Source organism: Schistocerca nitens, chromosome 8, assembly GCF_023898315.1.
Source record: "Schistocerca nitens isolate TAMUIC-IGC-003100 chromosome 8, iqSchNite1.1, whole genome shotgun sequence".
NCBI lineage: Eukaryota > Metazoa > Arthropoda > Insecta > Orthoptera > Acrididae > Schistocerca > Schistocerca nitens.
In genome coordinates, this window is record NC_064621.1 from 599,952,369 (window position 1) to 599,972,537 (window position 20,169).

Here is a 20,169-nt window from a genome sequence, read left to right on the forward strand (position 1 = left end):
TCTTCTAGCTCTCTGAGTTCGTCTTCCTCTTTCTGCCTATTTTCGTTTTTTGAATTTATCTCCCTCTCCCTCTGCAGTCTACCTGGTGGTGTTTCACCTTCGCTTCCGCACGCTAATTGCAACTGTGCTAGTTCTCCCCTATGTTTCCTATTTGTTTCTAATTGTGCCTCTTTAAACTGTAACAGTGATTGTATCTCCTCCTGGTCGGCATAAACCTCTCGCTGCGTGCTGTCAGAGCCTGTTTCGCCTCTTATACTGATCTTTTCTACATCTGCGCTAATCGTATTCATTCTGGCCACTACCTCCGCAACTTCTTCCCTGTGTTTATTTAGCGCCACTTCCTGTCGGGTGACTTGAGCTTCCACGCTGTCTAATGCCCCTTGTTTATCTGCAAGTAAGTCCTCCACTATCTCTTTGATTCGCTCATCCGGCAGCACGTCCCTACGTTCTGTAATATCGCTCTCTATTGCACTTATTCGTACCTCCAGATTATTGGCTTTTTCTTTTATGGCATCACATACTTGCTTCACCGCACCCAGATTCTTCTCCCCCTCATCTATCCGATTATTAACTGCGGACAGACGCTCATCTATAACTGTGTGTAGCTTCTTCATTGCCTCTTTATTTCCCTTATCCATTGCCTCCAATTTTTCCTTATTTGCTTCCAATTTTTCCTTAGTTGCTTCAAATCGTTCCTTATTCTCCCTATCTCTCTCCCTATTATCTCTATTGATTGCTTCCAATCCTTTCTTAGTCTCCCTACTCATCACTTCCAATCTTTCCTTATTCTCCCTATCTCTTTCCTTATTATCTCTATTGATTGCTTCTAATCTTTCGTTATTTGCTTCCAATCCTTTCTTAGCCTCCCTATCTCTCTCCTTATTATCTCTATCTAATCTTTCGTTAATATCTCTATTCATCGCTTGTAAAAACTGCAGTATCACATTGTTATTTCCTACTTTCGACGCGCTCACCTTGTTCGCCTGAGAAACCGTAGCTTCGCTAAGGGTAGCTGCACTTTCACCGTACACCTGGCCTAGTCTCGGCTCGCCCGCGTCGTCAGGAAAAGCCCGCGTTTGTGGACAAAGCCCGCCGCACAAAGGATCCCCTTGCAGCGGTCCACTGAACAATACAGCCTCTTCGGAGTGTCTGCCGCCCCCTCTCATTAACCCATGGTCATCACCTACTTCCTGCTGCACTGCTACGTTCACGCCAGAATCGCTATTCTCCATTGTGGCTACATTTTTCGACTGCGACCTAGTTACTACGGACATTACGCAAAAAAAAATTATACCACGATCTTCCAGCCTTGGACGATACAGCAATTAATTACATAAAATAAAATAAAAGATCCTCACCAATCCAGAAAGAAATTGCAAACAGAAAAAAATTTTACTTCTTAGCGCTATCACAATACATTCCATAAAAAAAATTTAACAGCAAACCCTAACAACAAAATATCCTAACAAAAATGATCCTGGCAACAAAATTATCGTGACAAAAACGGAATCCTGGCAACAAAATATCATAACCAATAAAATAATCCTGGCAGGGTCGAAATTATGAGAGGCACCCACTGGCCTTTCTCATACTGTGGCATCAAGCAGTCAGGCCTGCAAGATGAGTGGTTTGCCAAGCGAGTGGATTCTTCCTTAATTTATCGAGTAACATGAAATCTCGTATCTTACTATTTAGTTACAAATTATCCTCCTGTGTGAATAACACGCAACGGAAACACGCATCTGACTATCAGTGATTTATAGAACTCTGACTGCACACTACGCATTGGCAATACCACATTTACTTTTTGTCTTTGATTTACCGGCTTTTATATGAATTCGGGATATTACGACAACATACAATTTAATGAAAAAGGCCACCAATCTCTTTCTTTTCACTATTTGATTTATTCCTAAACACACAAATTCTACAACCTACAACAAAATCACATGAGAAATTCCGCCCAGTGGGCATGGCTTTACGTTAGTGAATCTCTATACTATGGTCTCGTAATCTATTTACCGCAACAGTGCACTCCCTGGATCGGATGGTGGATCTTTTATTATTCCTCACACTTCGCCTCTCACAATCATCCTCACGAAACTTTCCTCCAGATCGAGCGATACAGAAGGAACAGGCATACCCACAAATCTTTCGAAACTACCTAGCTACCCCCATGCAAAGCTCACATACCCAAATTACATGTCATATACAACACAACAATATGAAATGCACCACAAAGAACTGTTACAACATCATCACTTTCCGCTTTCCCATTTCAATCAATATCTATCCCAGTTTTACACGACACTGCCCCACTTTGTAATTCTACTTTCCTACTGTGAACTCTGGAGATAAACGCACGTCTTCCTGTGCAATGCAAGCCAAGTGGCGTTGCTGGAAAAACGGCCGACTCACCTTGATTCTCTCTCAGAGTTTAAATTTAGCGTCACACGGAATGATATTTCTTAAATACTTCAACTTATGATACACACGCTATTTCTTAAATATTTCAGCTTATTGTACACACGCTATTAATTCTTAAATATTTCAGCTTATTGTACACACGCTAGTATCTCAACTTATAACTACACGTGGTCTCATTGTGACCGTTGGTTTACTACAATCCCCTTAAAATTACCTGCCTCACTTTGTAATTTTCCCCACAAAAGTTCCTGGGAAAGAGAAATGATTAGTTCTAACTACTCTTAAATATTCCACATCCATACCATGCCTCCACACTTTCATTACGGAGCACAACAAAAAAAAAACAGGTCTTTACAGCAGAAGGTTCAGCGCCAGAGTGCCGAGTCTGAAACAGGGCCGTATTCCGGTTCTCTCGCACCTCTGTCGAAGTGGGAGAAGCACCTTGCTACCTTATTGGTCAGCCACCTTTCAGACGCTCCAAAGCTCTGGTAACTTCCATCTCTTTGATCTCACCAAAGGTAGCCAAAGGATCGACTCAAAGATGATCATATATTCCCATTCACTATCTGTGGTTAGCAGACGACCATACATTCATTCATTTCACAGATCTCACCAAACTGGATGTAGGGATTTATTTTGAGGGAGTGCACCTGTGATCAATTAAATAAATAAATTGTCATTCTTTCCCACACTGGTATCCGGCTTCGCTGTATTAATTGAAATTGAGTTACTTCTACACAAAAAATGTGTTGTTCTGACAAGAATTTCGTACCTATTTTCAATGTTGGGCGGTACTGTACCCTTTCAAAATTAATAAATGTGTCATCCCTCTGAATTTGAAGTTGAGCCCATCGGCAGAATTCAATGCTACGCATTCAATCCGTACCAGTTAATTCTTGGTGGAGACTGATATGGTAAGGATGATTCCCTCGCGATTTCACGCGAACTAACACAAGGATCTCGAACCACAGTGGGAAGAGTACCAATTTCCGTTTCCTCGTTAGTAACTTTCCTTTGCCGGATATGTTTCCGAGGCATTACAGATCCAGTTGTTCTCAATTTATCATACACATATTTAAATGTACGACGTGTAGGGTGAGTACGTTGAAGATATCATTCAGCATGTTTAAGTCTCTAGCTCTCTCTGAATTTCGTTGGCATTTTCCCTAAATGAGAAGCGTATCGACTTGTTCTTCGAAGCAATAAATCATTCACATTCGCTTGATTCGACGATACTAGTCTTACCATTCCTATTAGTGTTGTATTTCTAAACCGTCGAATGGTGTTTACATGTTAATGGCACGTTAGATGGATATGCCGTATTCGGCGAATATTTACTATTTGCACGATATACGAGAGAGAATTGTCAGAGCATGTGCTTCGATAAGTGCCGAAGTGATAAGGAATACCACTCACTCCATGATAAGAAGATTGCAACACTTCATTGATACCAATGGTCATCACTTCGAGCGCCTTCTGTAAATGGACGTTCATGCCACCTTTTGACCTTCGTTGACCTTCAAAGACCTTACTGTTACACACCATTGGATTCGTCTCGATAGCCGCTATCAGAAAATAAGTACTAAACTATAGCATCCAATTTCTTTTTTAAAAAAAAGACCTTCATATCTCTGACGCGACCCCACCTAGCAACAAACACCAACTTCATATTATGGTCCCCGTTGTCTCATGCAACATTTGTCCCACAAACTTTTCAGCGACTATGATACTTTCGGAATTATTCTAGGTGACAATAGTTCGTGACTCACCCCGTATATAAAACCCACACACACGCACACACACACACACACACACACACACAGATTCTGAACATCGTATTCGCTACTTACAAGACTGAATCGGTGGCTGCTGACTCTGAGCTTCGACACATACCCCTACGTCTCCTTCCTCGTCCATAGAAACGTATGGAAAAGTAAAGAATATGTCCCAGACAAATGAATGCAACATGTTACGAAAAATAAATGTAGGTACATTCCCCAGCCCTCATCATTAGAACCACTCTATATAACATGAAGTTAAAAAAATGAATGCACTTACGTTCTTGCTACGCTGACTCGATTGTTATTGCTGGAGGCTGTTGTTGCAATAGTCTCTCAGCCTCCAGTTGCCGGTCCAGTTCAGAATTCTCGGGGATGAAGGCTGCAACGACAAGAAACAAAAAGACAGAAGGTAATATCAGCAATGGAATAAAAATTCGTCATACACTAAAGTTGCCAAGGGATTTCAGATCGATTCCGTATTTCTGGATTTCTGGGAAGCTTTTGACACTGTAGCATACAAGCGGCTCGTAGTGAAATTGCATGCTTATGGAATATCGTCTCAGTTATGTGACAGGATTTGTGATTTCCTGTCAGAGAGGTCAGAGTTCGTAGTAATTGACGGAAAGTCATCGAGTAAAACAAAGTGATTTCTGGCGTTCCCCAAGGTAGACGCTGTCGTTTATCGACTAATAAAGTCATCAGAAGACCAAAACAAACTGCAAAGCGATTTAGAAAAGATATCTGAATGGTGCGAAAAGTGGCAGTTGACCCGAAATAGCGAAAAGTGTGAGGTCATCCACCTGAGCGCTAAAAGGAACTCGTTAAACTTCGGTTTCACGATTAATCAGTCTAATCTAAAAGCCATAAATTTAACTAAATACCTAGGTATTACAATTACAAACAACTTAAATTCGAAGGAACATATAGAAAATGTTGTAGGGAGGGCTAACCAAAGACTGCGTTTTATTGGCAGGACACTTAGAAAATATAACAGATGTACTAAGGAGAATGCCTACACTACGCATGTCCGTCGTCTTTTAGAATACTGCTGCGCGGTGTGGGATCCTTATGAGGTAGGACTGACGGAGTACATCGAAAAAGTTCAAAGAAAGGTAGCACGTTTTGTATTATCGCGAAATATGGGAGAGAGTGTCACAGAAATGATACAGGATTTGGGCTGGACATCATTAAAAGAAAGGCGTTTTTCGTTGCGACGGAATCTCCTCACAAAATTCCAATCACCAACTTTCTCCTCCGAAAGCGAAAATATTTTTTTGACACCAACCTACATAGGGAGGGACGATCACCAAGATAAAATAAGGGAAATCAGAGCGCGTACGGAAAGATATGTGTGTTAATTCTTTCCGCGCGCTATACGAGATTGGAATAATAGAGAATTGTGAAGGTGGTTCCATGAACCCTCTGCCAGGCACTTAAATGTGATTTGCAGAGCATCGATGTAGATGTAGATCTAGATGCAGTAGCGAAACCTTCGAAAGCTTCATAGTAAGAAGGTATGCCTCTACCGACTACAACATATTGCCTAATCTTTACTACTGTGATGTAGTTCAACACGGCACAAATAGTGAAAATTCGAGATGCCTCGAGCTAGTGATGAATGCTTGCGTTAGATACGTGTGCAATATACGGTTGTATGAACACATCAGTCCTTCATACTCGCAGCTAGGTTGGATACGCCCACATAAGGCACGCGATCTCCACACGATGTGCTTACTTCATCGATTTCTTAGCCACTGGTGCCCCCAATACTTATCTTCTCACATTAAACACCTATCATCATTCCACAACCGCAATACGAGATCGGATACTTGTAGCATCTTGGCTGTACCTTTTCATAATCTTTCTCCGTGTCATTCTCCATCTCAGCCATACGACTATGGAACGCGCTCCCCTGTGATCTGCGTCTTATCCAGAACCACTCAACATTCAAGAGGGAACTCAAAACTTACATATTAGGGACGGTATAGCCACCATTGTTGTGCCCCTCTCATCTCTTTCTTTCTCCTCTCCATCATAGCTTCGAATTTTACCATTCTATTTCTCTTCCTCTACCTCTTCTATATCTCTTTCACCCCATTCTATCGTCTTAAGGCTCTGCTCGATGAGAATAACTCACAAGCTGCAAGAACATAACGAGAAAATTCCCAACTAGCAATAGGACTGACATTCATAAAAGAAAAATATGTTTACTTTCATATACATAGTCATTACTATTATTATTATTATTATTATTATTGATTGTTATAATTATTTTTTGATTGTTATAATTATCATTGTACTACTGTTATAATCTCTATTTTTTTCTTTAACATTAATACTGTATAACACGTTGTATGTCCTTAATGTTCTGTTGTAGTTGTTGTTGTTGTGGTCTTCAGTCCTGAGACTGGTTTGATGCAGCTCTCCATGCTACTCTATCCTGTGCAAGCTTCTTCATCTCACAGTACCTACTGCAACCTACTTCCTTCTGAATCTGCTTAGTGTATTCATCTCTTGGTCTCCCTCTACGATTTTTACCCTCCACGCTGCCCTCCAATGCTAAATTTGTGATCCCTTGATGCCTCAAAACATGTCCTACCAACCGATCCCTTCTTCTAGTCAAGTTGTGCCACAAACTTCTCTTCTCCCCAATCCTATTCAATACCTCCTCATTAGTTACGTGATCTACCCACCTTATCTTCAGCATTCTTCTGTAGCACCACATTTCGAAATGTTCTGTAGAATCTGAAATTCGTTCAGTCTGAGTATGCCTGGTTAGGTGTAAGAGAGGGCCTGAAGGCCCTAATCTTGCCAGGTAAAATAAAAGCATAAATAAATAAGTAAATAAATAAACATAAACATTTGCTGTGAGGGATGCTAAAATTACGGGCCACACAGGTACATTGAATGACTAGAACAGTTAACCTACATGACAGGTTGCCCTGGCGAAGGCGTTTGCCACTGTTATCGCTGCTGATGCTGTCACTGGAATTTAAGCTTTTCAGATGGTTCAAATGGTTCTGAGCACTATGGGACTTAACTTCTGAGGTCATCAGTTCCCTAGAACTTAGAACTACTTAAACCTAACTAACCTAAGGGCATCACACATCCATGCCCGAGGCAGAATTCGAACCTGCGACCGTAGCGGTCACGCGGTTCCAGACTGTAGCGTCTAGAACCGCTCGGCCACCCCGGCCGGCTAAGCTCTTCATTTTTTTCCCGAAAAAACTGATGGAGAAACACAGAAGCAATCACACAGGCGAACAGACGTTGGCAAAATGAGAGGCACTGCACTGTGATGAGAGTTTATATAACCTCCACCTCTCCACCCACCATTTCACCGAGGGAGCCAATAGAAGTGCAGCATTCCTGCCCACCTGCTGATGAACGCTGGTCTCAGTACACAGGACAAGTTGGTGATGGTCCGCCAGCCACAGACTTCGTGTACATTTGTGTGTGGGTTCTGGCGCACTCCGGAAATACCCACTCGTTCCATTGATCCGTTCTTTGTGCTGGACATGCTCGTCGATCCGGCCAGAGAGTCCACTTCCGGTCGCTGGCTCACACCGTGGTGAGTTGCGGCCACTGATGGACACAGCGCTTCACGGGGCCTGGGTTACGACAGTGTCTCATACAGCAAACTACTGTGAAAGTGTATTTAATTATATTTCTATGTGATACAGAATTGTTTTAGAATTTGTATTCGATATACAGTATTTGTGCTCATTTATTTTAGTTTCAATTTATAAACAAGATTCCCTTGCAATTTATTTTCAAGTGTATCTGCATTCATTTATTTCTACGGAATATACGAGGCGCGTTGTCTAACTAAGTACCGTTTTGAAATTAACAAAAAGACGTTCTAAGATATCTCAATAATTTTATATTTAGATGAAAGCCTGTACCTTAATCTATTTTTCTACATAGTTTCCGTCAGTATTAAGGCACTCGTCATAACGTTGTACCAGTTTTTGAATACCCTCCTCATAGAAGTTTGCCGCCTGGTTTGTTAACCACTGCATCACCACTGTTTCGACTTCGTCATCGTCTTGAAGACGCTGACTGCCCAGGTGTTTCTTCAAGTGCAGGAACAGATGGTGGTCACTGGGCGCAAGATCGGGGCTGTACGGAGGATGATCTAGAGTTTCCCATCTAAAAGATGTGATGATATCTTTGGTCTGATTCGCCACATGCGGACGGGCATTGTCTTGCAGCAAAACGATGCCCTTGCTCAACTTGCCACGTCTTTTGTTCTGAATTGAACGGCGCAGATTGTGAAATGTCTTACAGTAAGCTGCTGCATTGATTGTCTCATTACGAGGCAGAAATTCCACAAGAAATACTCCTTTTCTGTCGCAAAAACTGTTCACATGATTTTCCGGGCAGGAATTGTTTCCTTAAACTTCACTTTTCTGGGTGAATCTGAATGCCGCCATTCCATGGACTGTTGCTTTGATTCTGATGTGACGTAGGCCACCCATGTTTCATCGCCCGTAACAATTTGGCTTAAGAAATCATCACCGTCGTAGTGGTGTCACTCAAGGAAAGTCAGTGCACTGTCTAAACGTTTGGTTTTGTGCACATACGTCAACATTTTCGGTACCCAACGTGCGCACAATTTTCGGTAATTCAAGTGCTGGGTCACAATGACATATAAAACACTACGAGAAACACTTGGAGAGTCATGCCGCAAGGAGGAAATCGCAAAGCGTCTGTTTTCTCTCACCTTATTGTCCACTCCCTGCACCAAACTTTCATTAACGACCAAAGGACGGCCGGCCGGAGTGGTCGAGCGGTTCTAGGCGCTACAGTCTGGAACCGCGCGACCGTTACGGTCGCAGGTTCGAATCCTGCCTCGGTCATGGATGTGTGTGATGTCCCTAGGTTAGTTAGTTTAAAGTAGTTCTAAGTTCTAGGGGACTGATGACCTCAGAAGTTAAGTCCCATAGTGCTCAGAGCCATATGAACCATTTTGATCAAAGGACGCTCACTCCGTTGTTCATCATGCGCATTTGTGCGGCCATCTTTAAATACTCTCACCCACTTTCTTACCATTCCATCACTCTTAATGTTTTCTCCGTAAACTGCACAGATCTGACGATGAATATCGATCGCTTTTAGGCCTTTAGCACTAAGAAATCTTATAACAGCCCGTACTTCACAGTCGGCGGGACTCACGATTATCGGAGACATCTTAAACACTCAGTGCACAACGTAAACAAGGAAGAATCACACTGTAATGGCGTTAGTGCGTAGACGACAGATGTAGGTACCCAGTGCGCATGCGCAGAACGCAGACCGCAGCGGTGCGGCCGTGGTGTGGCAAAACGGTACTTATTTAAAAAACACGCCTCGTATTTACATTCCACATGCACCTGGGAAGACTGCTATACTTCCAAGAGGCGACAGGAAGTGAATACCCGAACTAACGACTTGAAAGGGCCGCCATGCATTCCAAGATACCCGGCCGCCGCTATAGCGGAGGGCACTGAAGTGTTTTGTGTGCAAGAGTATTAGAAACAAATTATTTAAAACAACATTTGCAAATGTGCTGAGGCATCAAACACTGTACCTAATTTGTTTATACATGCAAATATTCCAAAGCAGTGTCGATCTGTAGTTTTAATTAATATTTCCTACTGTGGAAGTGTATATTCAATTTGTGAAATCCATCCCTGCCGATCATTTAACTATTTATTTACGATACATCTTGAAGCAGACTACTGTGCAGCACCGAGCGAGATGCCGCAGTGGTTAGCCCACTGGACTCGCATTCAGGAGGACGACGATTGAATCCCGCGTCCGACCATCCTGATTTAGGTTTTCCGTGATTTCCCTAAATCGCTCCAGGCAAATGCCGGGATGGTTCCTTTGAAAGGGCACGGCCGACTTCCTCCCCCGTCCTTTCGTAATCCGATGAGACTGATGACCTCGCTGTTTGGTCTCTTCCCCCAAACAACCCAACCCAACTACTGTGCGGCGATATTTTTTAAAGTGTATTTAAAGAAATATTCAACTGGACTTCATGACTCCTGAAGCAGGTCATGTTCAATGACAAGGGGAAGGCTAGGGTACATACCACAAGTGTGCCACAAAGAAAGTGCGCCAGGGAGGCGGGCTGGAATATTTCCCACAAAAGCGCGTGAAGTGTCCCAGGGAGGAAGGCAGCGTGGCTTCTGATCTGCTGCCGGCTCCACGTGGCGTGTCCGGCGTACCACAAAGAAAGAAAGTGTACCAGGGAGGAGGAAGGTTGGGGTATTTCCAGCATGACAGGAAGGGCTCAATGCAGCGTTGCGGCCGGCACGCCTGGGACCCTGGGCAGAGCCGCGAGCGCGGCACGTGGCTCCTTCCAGTGGTCGAAGCGCACGTGAGAATGTTTTTCAGATATCTTTAGCGGTATTGGGAAAAGAGTACCGCAGTTGCGTATTATTGTCAATTCCGAGATGTACTGCGATTTCAGATATTAACAAACAATATTCTAAAACAAAATGTTTAAACAATGCCTTATGCACACTACATTAGCCTACCATCGTAAGACAGCACCTCAGCACAGACTGAGCGAATTTCCTGCCCTTTTTTTGCTGGAGTGTCATCTTGGATTACATCACGGTGTAAGACGTGTATATTTCTATTGTCTATTGTCAAACCACAATTTATCAAAGATGTTTATATTTTATTAATAGGATTAAGTAGGAATAATTAATATTTGTCATGTTCTAAATAATTGTGGTAGCAGGGATTGTCTGCACCAGAAACCATTGTTGGCGTTCGTAGGAAGTCACTAGTAAGCGAGATGTGGAGCGAATTGGTAGCAGGTCTGAAGCGAGAGGTTGAGAGGAGCGGTGCGTCTGCCAGCCACCAGCTATCATTTACAAGAGATTATAGACGGATGTACAGAGATATCAGCTAACTATTATCATGAGAGGAACTAATATTATTGAATTATTTTCTTTGCGAAACTCAAGACTACTGAAGGTATGTTTGCGCAATGCTAGTTGTAAGATTATTGTAAAAAGTAAGTCCCATTTGAACGTTTGTAAAATCATTTCATTACCAGCAGTAAATATTTGAAGAAAAGTTTTCAGAATATAATTAATTTTTGCCAGCAATGTTGCATTACTGATTATAATCCATCCCAAAAACCATCAACGTAAAACTTTGCAAAAATTTTATTGTTGTCAAGAAAAAGTGTAACTATGAATTACGTAACTACAGTCAAATTAATTAAACAATGTCAGCTTTGCTATTAAAGAATAACGACAGCTTTGGTAATAAATACAGCCACTTATTATGACAGCCCACCAGCAGTTAATAGAGTATAGTAAACCAAAGTAAGTATATTCATGTCGCAGTTCGATGTAGCAATCAGATAGCGATCCAGTAACAGTAAAAAAGGTAAGGAACAGTTTTGGGTTATTGCAGATAACGACACATTCTACGTTTCGTCGAAATAATCAGAAAATCACTTTTAATAAGCAGCAATTTAATTTGTATGCGAAGATTGAGAAAGAGAATAAACTTCAAAGGGAATATTTCATTTGTTATTATTAAGCAAGAGATAGAAATCGTAAGGGAAGGTTTCGTAGGTTATTGTAGAAGGGAAGGTTGCATAACAAAAGACATACAGAGGAGACGGGAAGGTTTCAAGGGGAGAGGAGGGGAAGGGGAGGGGAGTTCCTTGAGGGGGACCTACGTGCCGGCTGGGGAAAACCCATGATATGATTAGGAGTGGCTAGTAAATAATTGATCAGTTAGTTAATTTGCATAATTAATTTGACATCAAAAGTAGAGCCCGTGTTGTCCCTCTGCTCTCGAGTATCTCCTGAATCCCACAATTCCCCACCCCAGAACAGAGTACAAGATGTCTGCACAGAATCGCCAGTGTCCAATTAGCTGCAAATAAAAGAACGCCGATCAATTGTGTGTACAAAAATGCAAATTCTGAGCTCTATTTGCAATCCGCAGTCAACGCCAGCAGTCTTCATCACTTCCGCCAGCGCCCATGCGAACTGAGGATGGCCTCAGAATCCAAAAAAACAGAAATAATTTGTGCCAAAACGAGCCACAACTCGCACACGACTGCAGCCTACAACCTGTATAACTGCAAGCAGGCCTCCTCTACATCTCGGATGAGGCCTTCTGGGTAGATGTACTGACAAGGGAACCTCCCCATCACACCCCCCTCAGATTTAGTTATAAATTGACGCAGTGGATAGGCCTTGAAAAACTGAACACAGATCAATCGAGAAAACAGGAAGAAGTTGTGTGAAACTATGAAAAAATAAGCAAAATATACAAACTGAGTAGTCCATGTGTAAGATATGCAGCATCAAGGACACTGTGAGTTGAGGAGTGCCGTGGTCCCGTGGTTAGAGTGAACAGCTGCGGAACGAGAGGTCCTTGGTTCGAGTCCTCCCTCGAGTGAAAATTTTATTTTCTTTATTTTCGCAAAGTTACGATCTGTCCGTTCATTCATTGACGTCTCTGTTCACTGTAATAAGTTTAATGTCTGTGTTTTGCGACCGCACCGCAACACCGTGCGATTAGTAGACGAAAGGACGTGCCTCTCCAATAGGAACCGAAAACATTTGATCGCAAGGTCATAGGTCAACCGATTCCTCCACAGGAAAACACGTCTGATATATTCTATACGACACTGGTGACGGCATGTGCGTCACATGACAGGAATGTGTTGTCGACCCACCTAACTTGCACACTTGGCGAATGGGTAAAAAGATTCTTCTACATTGCCCGATTTAGGTTTTCTTGTGGATGTGATAATAACTCCCAAAAAAGTGATGAAAACATAAGAGAGTGTCACATAAACTGCAACAAATGAATGCAACAGTTTCACAGTCGCACAGTTTTCCCTGTGCTCTGTCAAAACATACGTTTTTTACGTTTTCAAATGTTTCCGTGTGTAGACCGTCAAATCCTGCATACGTCCAAGCAAATCTAAACATGTCCTGGAATTTTGGAGAGCGAAGTTGATTATGTGTGAGTGCCTGAACTTTAATAATTGTCTGAAAATAAAAAATTAAACTTTTCACTAGAGAGAAGATTTGAACCAAAGACCTCTCGTTCCGCAGTTGCTCACGCTAACCACAGGACCATGGTGCTCGCAAGCTGACACTCTCCTAGATGTTGCTAACCTTGCGCATGGCCTACTCAGTTTGTATATTTTGCTTATTTTTTTCATAGTTCCACACAACTTCTTCCTGTTTTCTCGATTGATCTGTGTTCAGTTTTTCAATGCCTATCCCTGTGCCAACTTATAACTAAATGTGAGGGGGGTGCGATGGGGAGGTTCCCTTGTGAGCGGACGTTGCACTTATTTCCAGCCCTTGACGCCATTTCCCTAAGGGGCTCCATAGCCTGCATAACTATTATCACGCTTGGTCTGCCCGGACGCTGCTGACGTGTCCACCCGTAGCGTGAATGGACGAGGTCAGGTGGCCGGTCCCAGTATTCGCCCCCAGCCACGAGCAACGCAAGCGCGTTTGCGTCTGCCACTCCCCGTGAGTGGAGTGTGGCACCCCCGCGCTGGGTGCTCTTTAAGGTGTCTCGTCCAGCGGAGCACACGCGCCAAACAGGCGGCGCTCGACGTTCCGTATGCAGCGCGCTAGTCTCTCAGCCAGCGCCACACTCCAAGACAGTAGCCTGCAGACAGCTGACCGTAGCCAAAAGCGCTTTCAGCTGTTCGCGAACTGAACTGCAGCCTGCGTCCGCACGCAGCAGGCACACTGCCTTTCCATCCTACTCCTGAAATTCGAATGAAAGCAATTATTCTGCTTCTTTCAAAAGTCTAAAGCTGTCGGCACACGGACCGTGCATCCGAACGTTGAGCGTTGAGCGTGCCGAGTTTCTGACGTCATATCGTGGAATAGCACGTTCGGGAGTCTTTCCGAACGTGCAGAGCAATATCTGGCATTTCAGATACTCTGAGCGTGCGTCTGAGCGTTGACCAATGAGATGGCACAACGCCTCCTACGTCACACGCACGCCGTCTCCCTTCAGTACAGAGTTGTGAGGCGCCATATTGGCTTTCATTTCAAGCCTATATGTATATATGCGGTTTGTGAGCACCAGCAAAATGAGAATCACTGGAAAACCCGTTGTTAACTGTGTGATTCATTCCAATAAAATAATGAGAAACATCATATTCGTGCAAAAGAATTATTGTAACTTGCGTGTAATGAGAGTAGGCTATTTGAAGGCAGCGACACTTTGAAGATCCACTCAAAACGCATTGTTCTTGGTACAATTTGCTATAGTTAAATTTCAATTAGTAACATATCTATGATTAAGGTTTTTCTCAAGGGGTAACATAATATGGTTAGATACAAGGGATGTATTGTCGGTGTAGCATAACGAGTGGCGTCACAATCTTGTGTTGAGCTGCATGGTGGAGCGGTGGTTCGCGTCATAACACTTCCAAATTTTTTTCCTAACATTCGCGTTTTTATTAGGTTCTGATACTTTATTATTAGTTTATGTTCGCCCCCACTAGCTGAGTGCTCAGCGCGACAGACTGTCAATCCTAAGGGCCCGGATTCGATTCCCGGCTGGGTCGGAGATCTTCTCCGCTCAGGGACTGGGTGTTGTGTTGTCCTAATCATCATCATCTCATCCCCATCGACGCGAAACTCGCCGACGTGGCGTCAAATCGAAAGACTTGCACCAGGCGAACGGTCTACCCGACGGGAAGCCCTCGTCACACGACAGTTTATGTATTAGTTTAATGTAAGTGTGGTGTCACCGCCAGACACCACACTTGCTAGGTGGTAGCCTTTAAATCGGCCGCGGTCCGTTAGTATACGTCGGACCCGCGTGTCGCCACTATCAGAGATTGCAGACCGAGCGCCGCCACACGGCAGGTCTAGAGAGACTTCCTAGCACTCGCCCCAGTTGTACAACCGACTTTGCTAGCGATGGTTCACTGACAAAATACGCTCTCATTTGCCGAGACAATAGTTAACATAGCCTTCAGCTACGTCATTTGCTACGACCTAGCAAGGCGCCATTACCAGTTACTATTGATGCTGTAAAACATGTACCGTCAAGAGCGACGTTCACCATTTACGGATTAAAGTTAAGTACTCCAGCAGCTACGTACGTTTTTTGCTAGTCTAATTTCCTTGACCTGTTCCAGACCTCACGCCAGCCTGCGTGAGCTAAAACGCGTGCCTTTCGGCTTCCTCTCAAAAACGGGTTGGCTCTCTTGCCAATCCACAACAGTAAGTATGTACTATAATATTTGATGTTATGTAAATATAAGTTCACCTTTTTTTGGCGATGACTTTGTTCGATTGCCTTAATCTACAGGACAGCTTGCGCTACTTGTATGAAGATATTTCGTTCCTTTTTCTTTTACGCTTCGTAATTAACATGCTGCAAAGATTCTGCTACCGAGTAAGAACAGTGATCAAGTAAGACTGACCTTACGGTTTTACTAAAATGTGGGAATGATGAAATAATGTTTATCTTATGCGGAGAACTATTCCAAATTTGTACCGCACTGTTTGTAATGGAACTTTTACAAGCCTGTGTCCTTATTGATTGGACATGGTACTTTCCTTTCCGTGGACGATGGAGGAAATGTGCGTTTTAATGGAGCTAACGTGAGACTTCTACGCGCGCCCGTTGAGTAAACAGTGTGATTTACGAACTAGAAACATCCCTCAACTGCCGCTGGAGTGCGTTGCGATCGCGTATACCACGTTGGGGCCCACGTACCGTATGCACAAGTCGCATCGTTCCTGAGCGTTCAGCAGCACGCTGAACTTGGCACGCTCTACGTTAACGTTCGACAGCACGGTCCGTGTGCCGACGGCTCAAGCCTAGCCCCTGAAGCCACAGTCTTCTCTTCAGTACTGTTGCTCATCTCCACGAATAAGATCATCCCAACTCACTGACCATACTTTTTATATAGAATGTTCTCGGTTATCCCCTCGTTTTCTCCCCTACGATCTTGCCTTAGAAAATATTTTATAGAAGAACATCATGCTTAATTAAGTGCCCAATGTGTTTTTCTTTGCGTTGACTATAGCTGTCAGAAGTTCTTTCTTCTCTCCTATTTCTTGTAGAACTCTTTCGTTTTTCTACCATTCCAGACAGTTCTTGTAATTCTCCACCAGAACCACATTCCCCCAGCTTTGAGGTGACTTCCCTCTCGCTCTGGAAACGTGGAGACTTAACAACTGCATTTTACGACACTTCATTCAAAGACCTTTACAAATCTCTTCTTAGTGTTGGAGTCGATGTGCTTATTATGGAAGGCACCTTCGGCCAGTGCCTCCTCGATGAAAATACTCTGTGAGACTTTGAACATAGCTGCTAAGGTTCAGTGACCGTGTCAGAATTATATTAGAAAAAATAAGCCCTCGGTCACAAATATTAACTCAAAATTGATCAGGTTTCGACGCTACTATGAGCGTCGTCTTCGCGTGATGTCATTAATTTTAGCAATGTACTATACAGGGTGTTACAAAAAGGTACGGCCAAACTTTCAGGAAACATTCCTCACACACAAAGAAAGAAAATATGTTATGTGGACACGTGTCCGGAAACACTTACTTTTCATGTTAGAGCTCATTTTATTACTTCTCTTCAAATCATATTAATCATGGAATGGAAACACACAGCGACAGAACGTACCAGCGTGACTTCAAACACTTTGTTACAGAAAATGTTCAAAATGTCCTCCGTTAGCGAGGATACATGCATCCACCCTCCGTCGCATGGAATCCCTGATGCGCTGATGCAGCCCTGGAGAATGGCGTATTGTATCACAGCCGTCCACAATACGAGCACGAAAAGTCTCTACATTTGGTACCGGGGTTGAGTAGACAAGAGCTTTCAAATGCCCCCATAAATGAAAGTCAAGAGGGTTGAGGTCAGGAAAGCGTGGAGGCCATGGAATTGGTCCGCCTCTACCAATCCATCGGTCACCGAATCTGTTGTTGAGAAGCGTACGAACACTTCGACTGAAATGTGCAGAAGCTCCATCGTGCATGAACCACATGTTGTGTCGTACTTGTAAAGGCACATGTTCTAGCAGCACAGGTGGAGTTTCCCGTATGAAATCATGATAACGTGCTCCGTTGAGCGTAGGTGGAAGAACATGGGGCCCAAACTAAAACGAGCTCTAATATGGAAATTAAGCGTTTCCGGACACATGTCCACATAACATCTTTTCTTGATTTGAGTGTGAGGAATGTTCCCTGAAAGTCTGACCGTACATTTTTGTAATACCCTGAATACCTAATACACTCCTGGAAATGGAAAAAAGAACACATTGACACCGGTGTGTCAGACCCACCATACTTGCTCCGGACACTGCGAGAGGGCTGTACAAGCAATGATCACACGCACGGCACAGCGGACACACCAGGAACCGCGGTGTTGGCCGTCGAATGGCGCTAGCTGCGCAGCATTTGTGCACCGCCGCCGTCAGTGTCAGCCAGTTTGCCGTGGCATACGGAGCTCCATCGCAGTCTTTAACACTGGTAGCATGCCGCGACAGCGTGGACGTGAACCGTATGTGCAGTTGACGGACTTTGAGCGAGGGCGTATAGTGGGCATGCGGGAGGCCGGGTGGACGTACCGACGAATTGCTCAACACGTGGGGCGTGAGGTCTCCACAGTACATCGATGTTGTCACCAGTGGTCGGCGGAAGGTGCACGTGCCCGTCGACCTGGGACCGGACCGCAGCGACGCACGGATGCACGCCAAGACCGTAGGATCCTACGCAGTGCCGTAGGGGACCGCACCGCCACTTCCCAGCAAATTAGGGACACTGTTGCTCCTGGGGTATCGGCGAGGACCATTCGCAACCGTCTCCATGAAGCTGGGCTACGGTCCCGCACACCGTTAGGCCGTCTTCCGCTCACGCCCCAACATCGTGCAGCCCGCCTCCAGTGGTGTCGCGACAGGCGTGAATGGAGGGACGAATGGAGACGTGTCGTCTTCAGCGATGAGAGTCGCTTCTGCCTTGGTGCCAATGATGGTCGTATGCGTGTTTGGCGCCGTGCAGGTGAGCGCCACAATCAGGACTGCATACGACCGAGGCACACAGGGCCAACACCCGGCATCATGGTGTGGGGAGCGATCTCCTACACTGGCCGTACACCACTGGTGATCGTCGAGGGGACACTGAATAGTGCACGGTACATCCAAACCGTCATCGAACCCATCGTTCTAACATTCCTAGACCGGCAAGGGAACTTGCTGTTCCAACAGGACAATGCACGTCCGCATGTATCCCGTGCCACCCAACGTGCTCTAGAAGGTGTAAGTCAAGTACCCTGGCCAGCAAGATCTCCGGATCTGTCCCCCATTGAGCATGTTTGGGACTGGATGAAGCGTCGTCTCACGCGGTCTGCACGTCCAGCACGAACGCTGGTCCAACTGAGGCGCCAGGTGGAAATGGCATGGCAAGCCGTTCCACAGGACTACATCCAGCATCTCTACGATCGTCTCCATGGGAGAATAGCAGCCTGCATTGCTGCGAAAGGTGGCTATACACTGTACTAGTGCCGACATTGTACATGCTCTGTTGCCTGTGTCTATGTGCCTGTGGTTCTGTCAGTGTGATCATGTGATGTATCTGACCCCAGGAATGTGTCAATAAAGTTTCCCCTTCGTGGGACAATGAATTCACGGTGTTCTTATTTCAATTTCCAGGAGTGTATGTTTTAGAACAGTTAGTCTAATTCTGAAGACGACGCTGATAGTAGCGTCGAAACCTGGTAAATTTTGACTTAATATTTGTGACCGAGGGCTTATTTGTTCTGATATTACTCTGTGAGACATAAAAAGAACGATGCAAATCGCTCGGAAACTGATATTCATACACTAATCGTATGAAAATGCAAAATTATAAACTATGACGGTCAGTGACGTTACAGCCCAATTTCAGTGCGCAGCTGGCAAGAACGGTAAACAGGGGACATGTCGATGCCAGGGCATAAAGTTTTTGCGAATTTCATTCCCTGTACTCAGTTGGACAGTAACTATGCCCCAGATTCGCCATTGTCATTGATACATCGTGCAACTGGTACCTCAGTGGCCACAACAGGCTACTCAAAGAAAGGGGTCGGAGCTCACCGGGCCCCTAGCGCAGGCTACCACTGACCTTCGACACCAGTAAACCCGTCTGCAGTGGTGTCGGGTCATCAGACCTTAAATCTCGTTGGCTGAAGTAGAACTGGCTCAAGTGAAGAGTCCCGCTTCGAACTGAGCCCCCACGACGAGTGAAGACGTGTCTGCAGGCGCCCGAGAGAGGTGGGGTACCAGCAGCGATGATCAGGGCTGCCACTTCATTTAGTAGCAGGACCCTCTTTGGCTGCCATCCGTGACACTGTTACAGCACAGCGGTTCGTCGACGATATCCTACATACCGTTTTGTTGCCCTTTAAGGAAACTGACCCTGAGCTTATACAGAGGGGTCCAAAACAATGTATCCACTGTTAAAAGTCCATAACTGGCAAACTAATTGACGAAGTTGTCTCATCTTTGGTAGTGTAATAGTTCGCAGTTCCGGCAATCGCCACACAAGTGTTGTATTGCGTTGCTTTGTTTTGTCAGATGACAGTCGCCAGATAGTGTTTTGTTCTTAGTTGCACCTAGGTACTCGAGTAAACATGGCTGGCGCAAGGCTTACACTAGCTGAAAGGAAGTCAGTTTTGAAGTGTTATTTTAAGTACGAAAACATTAATGAGGTTCAACGGCAATGGCGGAATGAGTATCAAACAGAGCCACCGACACGTTTAACGATTGCCGGCTTGAGTGGCCGTGCGGTTCTAGGCGCTACAGTCTGGAGCCGAGCGACCGCTGCTGTCGCAGGTTCGAATCCTGCCTCGGGCATGGATGTGTGTGATGTCCTTAGGTTAGTTGGGTTTAATTAATTCTAAGTTCCAGGATTGGGGAGAAGAGAAGTTTGTGGCACAACTTGACTAG